At 42.1% G+C, this 16,641-nt stretch overlaps 1 protein-coding gene across 1 annotated transcript in view; it reads right to left on the bottom strand.

Moving 5' to 3' along the window:
* The window catches only part of mtmr4 (myotubularin related protein 4), a 130,292-nt gene that overhangs the window by 98,760 nt on the left and 14,891 nt on the right, over nt 1-16,641 (bottom strand).

Genomic DNA, 16,641 nt, shown 5'->3' with positions numbered 1-16,641 from the left:
TTGAATGCATTCAGAGAATTCGCCTCCACTGCCTTCTGAGGCAGAGAATTCCACAGATTCACAACTCTCTGACTGAAAAGGTTTTTCCTCATCTCAGTTCTAAATGGCCTACCCCTTATTCTTAAACTGTGGCTCCTTGTTCTGGACTCCCCCAACATTGGGAACATGTTTCCTGCCTCTAACGTGTCCAACCCCTTAATAATCTTATACATTTCGATAATATAAAAGGGGATAGTAAAAGCTTCTTGAGGTATGTGAAGAGGAAAAAAAATATTTAAGGCAAATGTGGCTCCATTGAAGACAGAAGCAGGGAAATTTATTACGGAGAAAAGGAAATGGCAGACGAGTTGAACCGGTACTTTGGATCTGTCTTCATTAAGGAAGATACAAACAATCTCCCATATGTTCTAGTGGCCAGAGATCCTAGGGTGACGGAGGAACTGCAGGAAATTCACATTAGGCAGAAAATGGTGTTGGTAGACTGATGGGACTGAAGGCTGATAAATCCCCAGGGCCTGATGGTCTGCATCCCAGGGTACTTAAGGAGGTGGCTCTAGAAATCATAGACGCATTGGTGATCATTTTACAATGTTCTATAGATTCAGGATCAGCCCCTGTGGATTGGAGGGTAGCTAATGTTATCCCACCTTTTAAGAAAGGAGGGAGAGAGAAAAGAGAAAATTATAGACCAGTTAGTCTGACATCAGTGGTGGGGAAGATGCTGGAGTCAATTATAAAAGACGAAATTGTGGAGCATTTGGATAGCAGTAACAGGATCGTTCCGAGTCAGCATGGATTTACGATGGGGAAACCATGCTTGACTAATCTTCTGGAATTTTTTGAGGATGTAACGAGGAAAATGGACAGGGGAGAGACAGTGGATGTAATGTACCTTGACTTTCAGAAAGCCTTCGGCAAGGTCCCACATAGGAGATTAGTGTGCAAAATTAGAACACATTGTATTGGGTAGGGTACTGACATGGATAGAAAATTGGTTGGCAGACAGAAAGCAAAGAGTGGGAATAAATGGGTCCCTTTCAGAATGGCAGGCAGTGACTAGTGGGGTACCGCAAGGCTCGGTGCTGGGACCGCAGCTATTTATAATATACATTAATGACTTGGATGAAGGGATTCAAAGTAACATTAGCAAATTTGCAGATGACACAAAGCTGGGGGGCAGTGCGAACTGTGAGGAAGATGCTATGAGGTTGCAGGGTGATTTGGACAGGCTGTGTGAGTGGGCGGATGCATGGCAGATGCAGTTTAATGTGGATAAGTGTGAGGTTATCCACTTTGGTGGTAAGAATAGGAAGGCAGATTATTATCTGAATGGTGTCAAGTTAGGAAAAGGGGACGTACAACGAGATCTGGGTGTCCTAGTGGATCAGTCACTGAAATGAAGCATGCAGGTACAACAGGCAGTGAAGAAAGCCAATGGAATGTTGACCTTCATAACAAGAGGAGTTGAGTATAGGAGCAAAGAGGTCCTTCTACAGTTGTACAGGGCCCTAGTGAGACCGCACCTGGAGTACTGTGTGTAGTTTTGGTCTCCAAATTTGAGGAAGGATATTCTTGCTATTGAGGGCGTGCTAGGTTTACTAGGTTAATTCCCGGAATGGCAGGACTGTCATATGTTGAAAGACTGGAGCGACTAGGCTTGTATACACTGGAATTTAGAAGGATGAGAGGGGATCTTATCGAAGCATACAAGATTATTAAGGGGTTGGACACATTAGAGGCAGGAAACATGTTCCCAATGTTGGAGTCCAGAACCAGGGGCCACAGTTTAAGAATAAGGGGTAGGCCATTTAGAACAGAGATGAGGAAAAAACATTTTCAGTCAGAGAGTTGTAAATCTGTGGAATTCTCTGCCTCAGAAGGCAGTGGAGGCCAGTTCTCGGAATGCTTTCAAGAAAGAGCTAGATAGAGTTCTTAAGGATAGCAGAGTCAGAGGGTATGGGGAGAAGGCAGGAACAGGGTACTGATTGAGAATGATCAGCCATGATCACATTGAATGGTGGTGCTGGCTCGAAGGGCCGAATGGCCTACTCCTGCACCTATTGTCCATTGCTCTGGTGCACCCGAAAGGGACAAAAGAGACACGAAAGTCACTCTCCTCCTTCAAGCTTGCAACCTTTCATAGCCTTTTCCTATCATGAAATTAGTTAACTATCTTCAACTGGTTTCATTGCAAGTAGTATCAAGTGTTTCCATTGAACTTCAGAGTATTTATTTCATTATACAATTCTGAACAAAGTGGAAAATTCTGCTCAAAACAATACTGTTTGGGTGTCAAGATAACCACCTTTCCCTCAACATCAGAAAAACAAAAGAGCTGCTCGTTGACTTCAGGAAGTGGAGTGGAGCCATGTCTGTATTAATGATGCTCAAGTGGAAATGGCAAGGGGTTTCAAGTTCCTCAGCATAAAGATCATTAATAATTTGCCCTGGTCCAACCAAATTGAGGCTACATCCAAGAAAGCGCACCAACACCTCCACTTCCTCAGGTGACAAAGGAAATTCAGCATGTCTCCAATGACCCATCAATTTCTATGGGCGCATCATGGAAAGCAGTCTCTCTGGTCATATCATAGTTTGAACTGTGCTGCACAAGATCATGATAAATTGTAGAGTCGTGAATGCTACCCATGAATGAAGAGCATCAAAAGAGCTTCAAGAACTGGTTTGACTAGACCCAGACTATTGCTCCAAGAACTCCTGAAACAATGTCCTGTGCTGGGATGATTGACTTCTAACACACAAAACCTTCTTTCTTTGCCCTGGACACACCACCAGCTGGGATTAATTATCCCTTGATGCCTACCGACATTATTAATAGAACCAGAGCTACCCACAAAGGTAACAGACCCTCCATGTTCTGAGGATTCTGATTCCATACTTGATATTGAGTTAGCCTTTCTAATACCACCTTCAACTTTTTGTTTCACATTTGGACTGAAGCTGTAATTAAGTCTGGAGCATAGCAAAATGAAACATGTGCACCAGTCAGGAAATATTACTTGACAACACTTGCCAATGACATACCAGCCATTCCTTTACTGGTACTGATGATTGAGAAGATACGGATTAGGCAACAAACAGCTATATTGGAGGTCCTGGTTTTTTTTGCAAACAGAACACTTCCAAGCAATTTTCCACAGTCTTTTAAACTGGAGTAGGAGAATCAAGAATTAGAGGACATGGGTTTAAGGTGATGGAGGAACGATTGAATAGGAACCTGAGGGACAACTTCTTGTATACACAAAGGGTGGTTGGTCAATGAAACAAACTGCCAGAGGCAGCATCAACATAGTTGAAGCAGGTACTATCACAACGTTTAAAAAAATATTTGGACAGCTAGTTTAGAGGGATATAGACTAGCAGGTGGGACTAGTGCAGATGGGGCATGTTGGTCAATGTGTGCAAAATGGGCCGAAGGGCCTGTCTCCATATTGTATGACTAATTGCACTAGACAACTCAACTTTCAAACTACAATCAAGATGTTATCTGAAGTCTCAGCTTTTGTTCTGCACAATACTATGTCATTTCTTTACATCACCGGAATGAAGAGTTATGGACAATGGGAAATTTATCAATTATTTATTTCCAGCTTTATTTCTTTGATAGTACGGCAGCGGCTGACTAGCAGTCTGTCCGTCTTTTTTTTGTTGTGTGTCGGTGTTGGGATGGTTTTTATATATATTTTTTTGGTTGTGTATGTGTGGGAGGGGGTGGTGGTGTGGGGGGGGGGGGGGGGGGACTTTTCTCTTCCTCACGGCGCGGGGTGCGGCTCGGCTGCGGGGCCTAACATCGCCCGCTGCGGCTCGGCCGCTGGACTTTACATCCCGGTGCGGCTTGGCCGCTGGACTTTACATCCCGGTGCGGCTTGGCCGCTGGACTTAACATCGCCCGGTGCGGCTTGGCCGCTGGACTTTACATCCCGGTGCGGCTTGGCCGCTGGACTTTACATCCCGGTGCGGCTTGGCCGCTGGACTTAACAGTGCCCGGTGCAGTTCGGCTGCGGGGCTTAACATCGCCCGGTGCAGCTCGACTGCGGGGCTTTTCATCGCTGGTGCGGCTCGACTGCGGACTTGACATCGCCCGGTGCGGCTCGACCACGGGACTTAGCTGCGCAAGGCTTGGTCGCGGGCCTTTCATCGCCCGGTTCGGCCGCGGGACGTTTCAGCGCCCGGTGCGGGGACTGTGCGGGTCGGTCGGGGACCAGCTGTCTGTCCGTGGGCGTGGGGAAGAGAGTGGAAGTTTTGTTGCCTCCATCACAGTGAGGGGGTGTTTGGAGTCACTGTGATGGACGTTTGTGTTGGGGTTATGTGTCTTGTGTTCTTTTTTTTTTCTATGACTGCTATGTAGTTTCGTTCGGTACTTCGGTACCGAACGACAAATAAAGCTCTGTTATACTGTTATACTGTTATCCTCCTCTTACAAGCCAGTTGGTTTATTTAATGTTGTGGTTGAAATGAATGCCATTCTCCAGGAATGAAAATGAACACTCACCAACCTTAAACTTTTATGCTCTAAAAACACAAAAGGAAAAATGCACTTAAACTAGAGTTCAACAAGTGATGCCCCAAATTTATTTTCAAATCACTGTCACTGCAATTAAAGGAAAGCCTGTAAACACTGACATTTCAAGCATTGTACAAATCCATTGTTCCTTAAAGATAAAATGCAAATTTTAAAATAGGCATGTTTGCCTTTTAATTTTTCAGATTGTTATCTTTTATTGAATTTGAGAACATGCAAAATCTCATAATCATGACTTCAAATTCAATCTGATGCCAGTGTCAACAATGCTTGCTTCCAATGCAGAGGTTACCGAGAATAACTGCAATGCAGACACTTTTCTTCACAATATAAACAAACTCCACTATTCCTTCATCCTATGATCATGTGGTTTTAAGTCTGCTAATAACATCTGTTTGGTCAGAAAGCAGAACAGCTTATTCCCAGGTGTTATCAGGCAACTGAACCGTCCTCTCACCAGTTAAGAGTGCGGACCTGGTCTCCCATCTACCTCATTGAACGACCTTTTATCGGACTTTATCTTGCACTAAATATTGTAGCCTTTACCTTTATCTGCACACTGCGGAAGGCTTGATTGTAATCATGTACAGTCTTTTCTTTGACTGGATAGCACACAAAAAACTTTTCACTTCCCCCACGGCACACGCGACAATAATAAACTAAACTAATTCCACGTTTCAAGACTAATTTTCATGCATCAGTAAAACTGAAAAGTTGTGATTTCTCAGTGTTTGAAACGGGAATTCTAATTTCTATTTTATTTCATAATGGGTTTGATGATCCTACTCATAGCTACAATTCACCATCACGTTAAATTCATTGTCAAATAAATGATAATGTAAACCGAGATTAATTAAATTAGTTTAATTTAGAGATACAGCACGGAAATAAGCCCTTTGAGTCTACACCGACCAACGATCCCCGCGCATTAACACCATCCTACACACACAAGGAGCAATTCACATTTATACCACGCCAATTAACCTGTACATCTTTGGAGTGTGGGAGGAAACCGAGGATCTCGGAGAAAACCCTTGCAATCACAGGGAGAACATACTAATTCTGTACAGACAGGCACCCATAGTCAGGATTGAACCCAGGTCTCTGGCGCTGTAAGGCTGCAACTCTACCTACTACCACCCAAAATTAAATGGTAGCAAGTATAAATTTTGAAAAACCCGAAGATTGTAGATGGGTAAAGTTATTATGCAGTTAAAGACATCAGAGATCTTGAGAAATTAGTTAACTGGAAATCTTTTGCCAAGCCTCCATTTGAATTATGAATACACAGAAAGTATGTACTGGATAGTGAATTTATTGCTATCTTGTTAATTCTTTGATAAGTATTCTGACATTTATGTGAAAAGGGTTGCATTGCTTCAGGAGCAGCAATAACAGAGCACCATGTTCAGGTAATGAAGCATGGTGTTCTTATCTAGAGAAAGAATAATAGCATTTATCTGCAAATGGATTCAATTTTCAGTAATCCTAATTGGAAACTGGGAGCATGTTTCATTTTGATCAGTTGTCAAAATGCTGCAGACACCAAGACAATGCAGGTGTCAAAAAGAGCTCAAAGGTATGCACCAAATTAGCAGTTTGTCAGGTCACAAATTTTAGAATAGATTTTTTTTATTACTGAACTTTTTATTCTATTATCTCTCAAATTACAAAATAGGCTATTTAGCTTGATTCCCTGAGATTATGCATTTGTCCTATCTCCCTCATTTATTTTTCCTGTAATCTCTTCTCTTTCACATGTCCATTTGTATTTCATACATTTAATCATTTCCCTGATTTTTTAAATGTTCATTTAGTATGATTGTTTGTAACATTAAAATTACAAAACTTACCATTGATGACAACGCAATGCACAGATCTGCAATTGACCAATGGTGTCATTATTGAGTACACCTTTACAATTTTCCTTTCTAGGCTTGCTTTCATGATGTATATAATCTCCTTTGATGTTTCTGAAGAATTATTCCAGTTATTCAGTTTACCTCAATCAGAAAATTTAGGCAACATTTGCATTTAACAACTTGCAACTGCTGCTCTCCAAATTGGCTATCATTTCATCTACATATTTTAATAATTTTTTATAAAATTGCAGAAGGGAATGATGTGATATAAATGAACATCTTTGATTAGATTTTTGACAAACATACAAATATTGGAAAAGGTTTAAAAATGCTTGGTAGAGAACACAGAGCAATGACTGGAGAAACTCAGGTCTTTTTTCCCAATTAAAAAAAAGGTTAATACGAGAGAACAAAATATATTAAAGCTGCATATAAAAACAAATCTAGAATTATTTTCAATGTATCACTATCCTAGAAGGTTGTGGAGGCTTTGACAACGAGTGCGAAGGAGACTGAGAAATTTGTGGATATTAAAGGAATCCAGGGGATGTGAGAATAGTGCCGTGTGGTAGAAGATAGGTCTGCACCTTGGTGACTGGCTGATCAGCCAGACTGAAAAAGGCTGAATAACCCATTTGTGCTCTTATATTGTAGGTTCTTTTGTTTTTATTCATTTGTTACATAATGCACGAGAGGAGGGTTCAAATTTGTAATTTGCTCGTATAAAATTAAAACCTGACTAGACCACATTCACTCTGAACCTGACCAGACAAATACTTGTTCATGCCAACCTAACCAATGTAAAGTAGAAAATCTCAAATATACTTTTTTGCACGTTAATTCTAATGCATGAAAATAATTTGGAAGGCTACGGAAGACTGATGAAAAGGCATTATTTCAAAAATATATTAAGTACCAAACCATCTTTTCCAACCCAGTCACATGATCAGAACACACACCTGATCGAAACAGAGATCGCCACAATATGACTGTGTATATTCATTCACTTTGAGTTGGGTAGCCAGGCTCTAGCTCAAACTGCTTAGTAAATATGAATACAGAACAGATGTCAGGAAGCTGATTACACGAAAAGTGATCAACATCAAATAGTTAAGGTTAAAAAGGGGAATCATTTCAAAGTTTAACTAGAGACGCGCAAATCGTTTTAAGTCAGCAAGTGGAGGGATTGAGTTCAAATAAGTCTGAAAGGAAGAACTGGCAGGGTCAGGTGAGACTGATGGGTTGACGTGCATTTATTTCAATGCAAGCAGTATTACTAAAGAACCTGGATTAGTACATGTAACTGCAATGTTTCAGCCATTACAGAGACCTGGTTGAATGAAAGTCAGTACTGTCAGCTCAACATTCCAGAATTCACATGTTTCAGGCAAATGTGGAGTTACGTGACTGTGAAGGGAGAATGTCATAGTGGCACTTAGAGCATATCCTGAACGAAACAGGGAGGCAACATAGGTAGAGCTCAGGTAAAAGAAAGGTGCAATTACTATTGACGGGGCACCGGATAGTAGACAGAACAGGTTATGGAAAGATGCAAAAGCAACAAGATAGCTGTACTTGAGCAAATTTAATGGCCACAATATTGAATGGGACTCCCTTGGTGCCAGAAGTTTAGATGGGGCAGAATTTGTTATGTGCTTTCAGGTGGGTTTCTTGACACAGTATGTTGATAGCTCAACCATGGAAGCAACCACACTAGACCCTGTATTGGGAAAGGTTTATGGCCAGGTAATCATAGTTTCAATGGGAAAACATTTTGAGAATGATGATCATAACTCTAAGATAGTTATGGATAGTAAGGTAGTTATGGATATGGAAAAGACTGGACCCAGGGGGAAGTGCTAAATTGGGGAAAGGCCAATTTCAATACTGTTAGTCAGGAGCAAGGGAGAGTAGATTGGGTATGGCTCTTATTAGATAAGCCAACATCTACCATGTGGGAGTCATTTAAAGGTCAGAATTGTCTTTGTGAGGAAGACAAACAAGAAAGGCAAGTTTCAAGGACCCTGGATGAGGAGAGATGTTTTAAATGTAGCCAATAAAAGGAAGACATGTAGGTTTTAGGAAGCTGGAATGAAACAGGGGCCTTGAAGAACATAAAGGAAGCATGAAAGAACTTAACCAGTAAATTAAGATGACTAAATAGGCATGAAATGCACCTGGTGAGTAGGATTAAAGAGAACCAAGGCATTTAATTCATGGAAAACAATAGGGTAACTAGGGAGAGGCTAGGATAACCTGAGCACAAAAGAGAAAATTGTATGAAGTTCTGGTTGCAATATTACAGAATGGATGACGAGGCTTTGGAGAGGTTCGAGAACAATGCCTGGATTGGAGAGCATTAGTTGTTGGACAAACTTGGGTTGTTTGCCATATAGTTTTGGAGGCTGAGTGGAAACCTAAGAGTGGAAATGTCTAATGTCCACTTTTCTTAAGAGTGGAAATGTCAAATATTAGAGTGCATTGCTTTAAGGTAATAGGGGGAATGTTAAAAGTAATTATTTTATATATTAAAAAAAGAATGATAGGTGCCTGGAATGCACCGTGGGAAATGCTGAAAGCAGATACAATAGCAATGTTTGAGGTTTTTAGGCAAACAGGCAGGGAAAGGAGGGCATAAAACAGGCAGCTTAAATCGGTACCATGGTTGGCGCAGACTGAAAATGCTGTCCCTGTGCTGTACTGCTCTATGTTCTAGATCACCAAACTAACAAAAGCCCAATGCTCTTTTTCACCAGCATCTATTTGAATGTTTATTAGAACAGGAGCTCCCACTCTTTTCAAAGAACTTGCAATTGCTTTTATTTATAAAGAGTCAGAAGATCCATAGTTAAACTGTGAACTGGCACAAGGCTACGTTCTTACTTGGTCAAATAACACTGCATTTCCAAAGTCAGTTTAAAAAAGTACTAAATTAACCAGCATCAGTTATAGTGATATTTTAATTGCACCTCAAGAGTATTCAACATTGAGCGCTATATTATAGACTAGAAATGCATGTTGTTGATTATGGAAAGCAAGGAAAATTCTCAGTCAAGTAGTGATACAGTGTGGAAACAGGCCCTTCAGCACAACTTGCCCATACCAGCCAACAGGTCCCAGCTACACTAGTCCCACCTATCCATATCCCTCCAAACCTGTCCTATCCATGTAGATGATAAAAAAGACGCAAAACTATTGAGAGGTTCAAGAGTAAAATATGTCGAGTAGGATCAATAATGCAAACCGAACCTTACCCAAAAATCAGTACAAAGAATGTTGAATATCAATTCAGTAGGGGAAAAAAAATCAACCTTAGAAGGCAGCTGCTTTACACCACATTGAATAGTTGGAAAACTCCCACAGTTAAGACATTAAAATTAAATTCTTCATGTTTTAAAATGCATATAGATGCAGTTACAGGCTGAGGTCGCTTGCTTACAAGATATGTGTAGGAAGGAACTGCAGATGCTGGTTTACACCGAAGATAGACACAAAGTGCTGGAGTAACTCAGTGGGACAGGCAGCATCTCTGGAGAGAAGGAATGGGTGAAGTTTCGGGTCGAAACCCTTCTTCATACCCGAAACATCTCAACGCAAAACATCACCCATTCCTTCTCTCCAGAGATGCTGCCTGTCCCGTGGAGTTACTCCAGCATTTTGTGCTTACAAGATATTTCTGGTCAAATATTATTTGTGTGTTTTGCTCTGTACACTGTGGTGCGTTGTCCACTGACACTCACCATCCAGGTTTTTTTCTCCTCGGAAATAACAGAATCGGTGTTAAGCAATGGAATATCAACGTAATTGAATGAAATTCCTGGCGTGCATTGGTCCTATCCCCCCAAACCTTTCTCCGCTACATAGACGACTGCATTGGGGCTGCTTCCTGCACCTATGCAGAATTCATGGACTTCCATAACTTCACCGCGAACTCCCACCTTGCCCTCAAATGCACCTGGACGATCTGACACCACTCTCCCCTTTCTTCATCTCTGTCTCCATCACAGGAGACATGCTATCGACCGGGAGAAAACCCACACGGTCATGGGGAGAACATACAAACTCCGTACAGACAGCATCTGTGGTCAGGATCAAACCCGGGTCTATGACGCTATAAGGCAGCAACTCTACCGCTGTGCCACCATGCTGAAATATAACACCTGTCCTTATTTCAACTCCATCCAGGGTCCCGGACAGTCCTTCCCAATGAGTCAGAGATTTACTTGCACCTCCTCTAACCTCATCTATTGCATTCGCGGTTCCTGATGTGGGTTCCTGTACGTTGCGGAGACACAGTGTGGACTCGTCAACCCTTTCGATGAACACTTGCGCTCGGTCCTCCAAGGACTACTGGATCTCCCTGTTGAAAACCTGCGTGTGTTTTCTCCGAGATCTTCGATTTCCTACCACACTCCAAAGACGTACAGGTTTGTAGGTTAATTAGCTTGGTAAATGTAAAAAAAGGTCCCTAGCGGGATAGTGTTAATGTGCGGGGATCGCTGGTGGACGTGGACCCGTTTCTGCGCTGTATCTCTAAACTAAACCAAAACCAAACATACTGACCTTTCTATCCTGGGCCACATGAAAATTAAAGGAACAGCACTTCATATGTCATTTGTGTAACTTATAATTCAGCTATATGAATGTTGAATTCTCTAATCTTAGGTAACTTCTACAAACACTCCCTCCCTCCAATAAAAGTTCATAAACCAGCTTCACATTTCTAAATTGTGTACCCCTCTTGGGCTCACACCTGTCTTTATCTAACAGTCGACCTATCAGGGAATCTCCTTGCCCGAGGTTGACCTATCAGGGAACCTCATTGCCTGAGGTCACCTGTTGTCAGCCCTCATTTGCTCTGGTTTTTCCCCACTTCCAGTAACCCCACTCCTCCCTTCCCCCCCCCCCCCAACAAATCAGCCTGAAGAAGGGTCCCAACCTGAAAGGTCACCTATTCATTTTGTCCTGAGATGCTACCTGACCTGTTGAGCTACTCCAGCATTTTATGTCAATCTTAACTAAATATAATTCTTGGACATTGGGGACCAAATAACCTATGGCACAAAACAAAATTCATAAAACTATTCTCCTATTTTGCTTGTCTCAAAGACATTTGCCATAACTTTTGATCACTTCTGCCTGGGTATTCCTTGACATTGATCATGAATTCAGCAAAAAAAACTGTCTTGCATTGTCTCAAAGTCCCATTGTTTTTTGGGAGTGTATCAAGTCATGCATAAAGCTGATTTTAGACTAACCGCATCAATTACAGATACACAATTCTTAAAGCTGATACAAGAGATGATTGGCTGTGCAACATAAATAATTCTAGATCAAACAAAAGCTAGAATGAAGGCATTTAGTAGACAGGAAGCAAAAGATTAAAATCCATTTGAAACAATCTTAATTATTTCATGCAATCAACCATATCCTTGCTGAGTGTTTCACCAGGATTAATGATTAACCAAATGAACTTTATCTGCAGCGCAGATCTGCAGAACAGCTATCATTCTCTTTTTACTATGTTTGTCAACATTTGTGTGCTCCAGATCATTTTACACTGTCAACTTTGATGTTCACATTTCTTGAATAGAAATTTTAACTTGCTGAGTGCTGAGCACTTGAATATATGCACAAAAATTAGGAGTATGGTAAAACACAGGATTGTTTATTGATTGACAAATCCAAGTTACAGATGCTCATTCAATGGTACCTAAATATTGTCCACAAGTTCAAGAAAAAAATTATGTTGGCCAAAAATTATGTTGGCCACATTAGTATCATGTAAATTCAAATGTTTGGTTTTATTTTCTGTAGTAGAATTCATATGTCACTGCCCACAGCTTTGAGGCAGGTTACCTTTAACTGCTCAACTGTACCCTTCAGGTGCCTGATTACATGGACCTTGTACAAAAATGGATTATCTAGGCAAAGGTTAATTGTTGTTTGTGAACTTGAAAGATCAGAACCTATTACTTGCATCATTCAGAATGTCAATGAAGATGCATTAGCACTGTAGAAACTCTCTTCTGTGGAAGTTGGGGCCAAACTAGAGATTTGCACATGACGATAGTCTGGCACAGTGAAAGAACAGCTGTGCTACTCTTTCATACCTGCTCATACTATGCCTATAACAACTCCAATGGTGTGCCAGCTAAGAATCCAATTCGGCGTATTAAAAAGTTAATAATTTTAAATCTTTATTGTAATGTTTCTACTTCTAAAAAAAATCATTTTCTCTGCTGATTGACATTCCAGAACATTACTTACTGGATAATGTAATCCAGTAGATCACTGTTAATGGTGAACAGTTCAATTTCAAGGGTAATGTTTTAAAATAAAATTGGTGTGCAAAACCTTTATTGGTACTAAGATATCTAATATTTAAAATCCTGTCCTATTCTACGCAATTACGATTAAACACGAATTTAAATATTTCTCTTTCCTCATAAATCCAAACTGATGCTCCAAAAATCCCGCATGAAAACAATTTGGCTACTTTGCTTAAATGCATCATAAATTTAACGTTGTTTCTTGCAGAACGCGCATCCAACGCAATCGGCCAAATATCGAACGACGAGGAATGTTTGTAGTGCTTACGTTTTGCGACTACCATTCACAACAGCCAATTGCAGCAATACAACGCACTCTTGCATTAAGATCCTGCACAAACTATAAAAGTAGTGTGCATACTTACATTTACGCAAGTAAACAAGTAAATGTAGCACCGATCAGTTTTAAACTCATCGAACAATCGGTTTCAGTGAAATTGCTCAACTTTAACCACTTCAAACGTAATTCTCCAAAATGGTTCAACTGCAATGCCCAACCCGCAGACTCAAGCAGGCGTAGCTCGGAATCGCAGGACGTGTCAGGTCCCCGATTCCAGAACAACGTGTCCAACACGCGTAAACAGAACGTGAGAGACGTGGCCAGCTTGAAACCTCAACAAATCGTTGGGTACATACTAAACTCTTCGAAGCTTCTATCGTCGGGAACATTCCAGGCGTGGGAGGGATGTTTAAACATTAAGATGTCGCTGTTTTTTGTGCAATTTGTTCGATTAGCTCCCAATTCTCTAAACTTCACGCATCCATTCCAGCACCGTCAAAGGTACTTGGCTCAAAAACTAGGCAGTGATTTTTGATTGGCCATCATACCCATTTTCCCAAGCGGTCGATTAACTACATCAAGATCGCCATTTCGCCTGCGACCCACTTGCGAAGAACACACACGTAACCAAAGGAACAAGGAGGACACCCCCTCCCCGTCCCGTCGGTAGGTCATGTACACTGAACAGCAGACTGCAAATACACCGAGTCCCACAAACCCGAGAGTAATCTTGCCACTTGTACACCTATCATTTACTGCAGAAGTTGGTGAAAGTGTCATAAAATTTATCCTGTTTCACACTTTATCATTGAGAAATTAGTTTATACTTTACAGGTTTCCGGTTATTAAAATACCATGGTTTGATGGAAGATTTTTAAGGGCTATTACCCAAGGCTATTTGGCTTATTTCGGCCAAATGGTAGAAAAGAACAGTAAAGCAACAGGCCCTTTGGTGCACGATGTATGTGCCGACCATGGTGCCAGTTTAAACTCATCCCAAAACATCCATTTCTTGATGGGTTTTAGATCTGTCCAATTAACTTTTGAACGTTGCTGTCATATTTGCTTCCACCATGTTTCCTGGTTGCTTGAAATTGTGTGTAAAAAACATACCTCGCAAATCTCCTTTAACCCCCCACCCCCTCATAACCTAAAATCTGTGGTCTCGAGTATTTTACATTTCCACCCCGGAAAAAAGACTCTATCCACACCTCATAATTGTATATATTTCTAGCAGGTCACCCACCCCTCAGCCTCAGATGAAACACGAGGAAACATTACTTGTCAACTTAGAGTTTCATATACTTTTTTTGAGTATTTGTATTGGAGTCTATGTGTCTATAATGCTGCTTCCAGCAAGGTTTTCTTTTGTACCTGTACCTCAACATACTCCTGCATATGACAATAAACACAAACTCTGTTTTCAACACCAACCATGATGATCATTAAGCTCATCTCTAAACTCTTGGATTTTGACCATGGAGTTTCCACCTGACTGGACTGGAGAGAATGGATCACATTTCCTCTGCCCTGGTGCTCATTGGCACTCTTCAAGGTCTGTGCTCAGTCCCCTGCTCTCCTCCCTGTACACCATGATTGTGCGGTCAAGTTAATCTTCAAGTTTGCCAATGATACCCATATTGCCAGCCGGATCACCAACAATGACAGAGTAGGAAAGAGTGTCATGGTGTCAGAACAGCCTAGCCCTTAATATCAACTAGACAGTAGAGTTTGTTACTGATCTAAAGGGGGGGGGGGGATATTCATGTTAGTAATATTTGCAATATTACTAACATGAATATTGCAAATGTTATTTTTCTTTGGCAGTTCCATAGGGTCAAGGATGACCTGCTTCTACTCCTGTCCTGTGGATATTGAGGTGGCAAATGAAGCCAATGAGAAACCTGTAGTTTCAGCCAGAGTTGAGACATTTATGTTTTGCAAGGCAGCTGTTTATACATTTTTCCTGTCATGTCCACTCCAGAAATATCTCAAATTCTCCTTTACTATTTTCAGTGGTCATGTTTGAGAAATTCTACAAATGGCTGAGCAGTAAAGTAAGTGCTAATCACAGTTGAACAGGCAGTTTAAAAAGAGCGCCAAAAGGAAGCGAGTAGTCAATTTGAAAAGTCCGGGAGCAGAGCAAGGACGCCCGTTGGCTGAGCAGTAAAGTAAGTGCTAATCACAGTTGAACAGGCAGTTTAAAAAGAGCGCCAAAAGGAAGCTAGTAGTCAATTTGAAAAGTCCGGGAGCAGAGCAAGGACGCCCGTTGGCTGAGCAGTAAAGTAAGTGCTAATCACAGTTGAACAGGCAGTTTAAAAAGAGCGCCAAAAGGAAGCTAGTAGTCAATTTGAAAAGTCCGGGAGCAGAGCAAGGACGCCCGTTGGCTGAGCAGTAAAGTAAGTGCTAGTTTAAGTGAGAAGTCAGGTAAATTGGACAATCAGGCAATTTAATTGGTGATATAAGCAATACTTGCAAAAGGGTGCAGCCCTGTTCAGGTGCAGCCCAGTGAGGGAAGTGCGAGTCTTTGGCTGCGAGTCTTCGGTGAGGAGGATACGATTGTTTTAAGCCAGAGCTGGTTATAGGCACAAGGTGATGGCGGAAAAGTTGGTGCGGTGTGTTTCCTGCAGGATGTGGGAAGACAGGGACGTCGCTGGAGCTTCTGGGAGCTACACCTGCAAGAACTGTGTCCAGGTGCAGCTCCTGAAGGGACGTGTGGTGGAGTTGGAGAGGCAGTTGGATGACCTCAGGGCCATCCGAGAATGCGAGAGTTTCCTCGACAGGACCTATTGTGAGGCTGTCACGCCAAGGGTCCAGGTCGAGCGAAGGTGGGAGACTGTTTCAGGGGGGAGTGGACGTGGACTACAGGAGACCCCAGTGGCTGTGCCTATTGCAAATAGGTATACCCTCTTGGGAACTGTCGGGGCAGAAGACGTTTCCAGTCCGAGTGGCGGACCTGTTGGCAAGGATACTCGACAGGGGAGACCGAAGTCTGGAAGAGCCGTAGTGGTCGGTGACTCCATAGTCCGAGGGATGGACAGAAGATTCTGTGGCAGCAGGAGGGACTTGAGGATGGTCTGTTGCCTCCCTGGTGCCAGGGTTCAACACATCACAGACCGGCTTCAGAAAATCCTAGTGAGGGAAGGCGATCAACCTGAAGTCGTTGTGCACGTGGGCACGAATGATGTCGGGCGGAAGAGGAAGGAGGTGCTACGGCGGGAGTTTAGAGAGTTGGGAAAAGCACTGAGAAGTAGGACGTCGAAGGTAGTTATCTCTGGACTGCTACCGGTACCTCGTGCTGGTGAGGCCAGGAACAGAGAGATACAGGGTATGAATTTATGGCTGAGGGGCTGGTGCAGAGAGCAGGGATTTAGATTTCTGGACCACTGGGATCTCTTCTGGGCTAGGGGTGACTTGTACAAAAGGGACGGGTTGCATCTTAACAGCAGGGGGACAAACATTCTGGCAGGCAGGTTTGCTAGTGTGACACCTGTGGCTTTAAACTAAGTAGTGGGGGGGAGGGGTTAACAAATTGTGAATATGAAGATGAGGTAAAAGGGAATACAGGAGATATTGCAAAAGACTCTCGGAAGAATGGGAACAGAAGTTCTAGAGCGGAAAAGA

The sequence above is a fragment of the Rhinoraja longicauda genome, chromosome 26, assembly GCF_053455715.1.
Source record: "Rhinoraja longicauda isolate Sanriku21f chromosome 26, sRhiLon1.1, whole genome shotgun sequence".
NCBI lineage: Eukaryota > Metazoa > Chordata > Chondrichthyes > Rajiformes > Arhynchobatidae > Rhinoraja > Rhinoraja longicauda.
The sequence above is the reverse complement of the archived record's forward strand: the minus strand, read 5'-3'. Positions and strand labels throughout refer to the sequence as shown.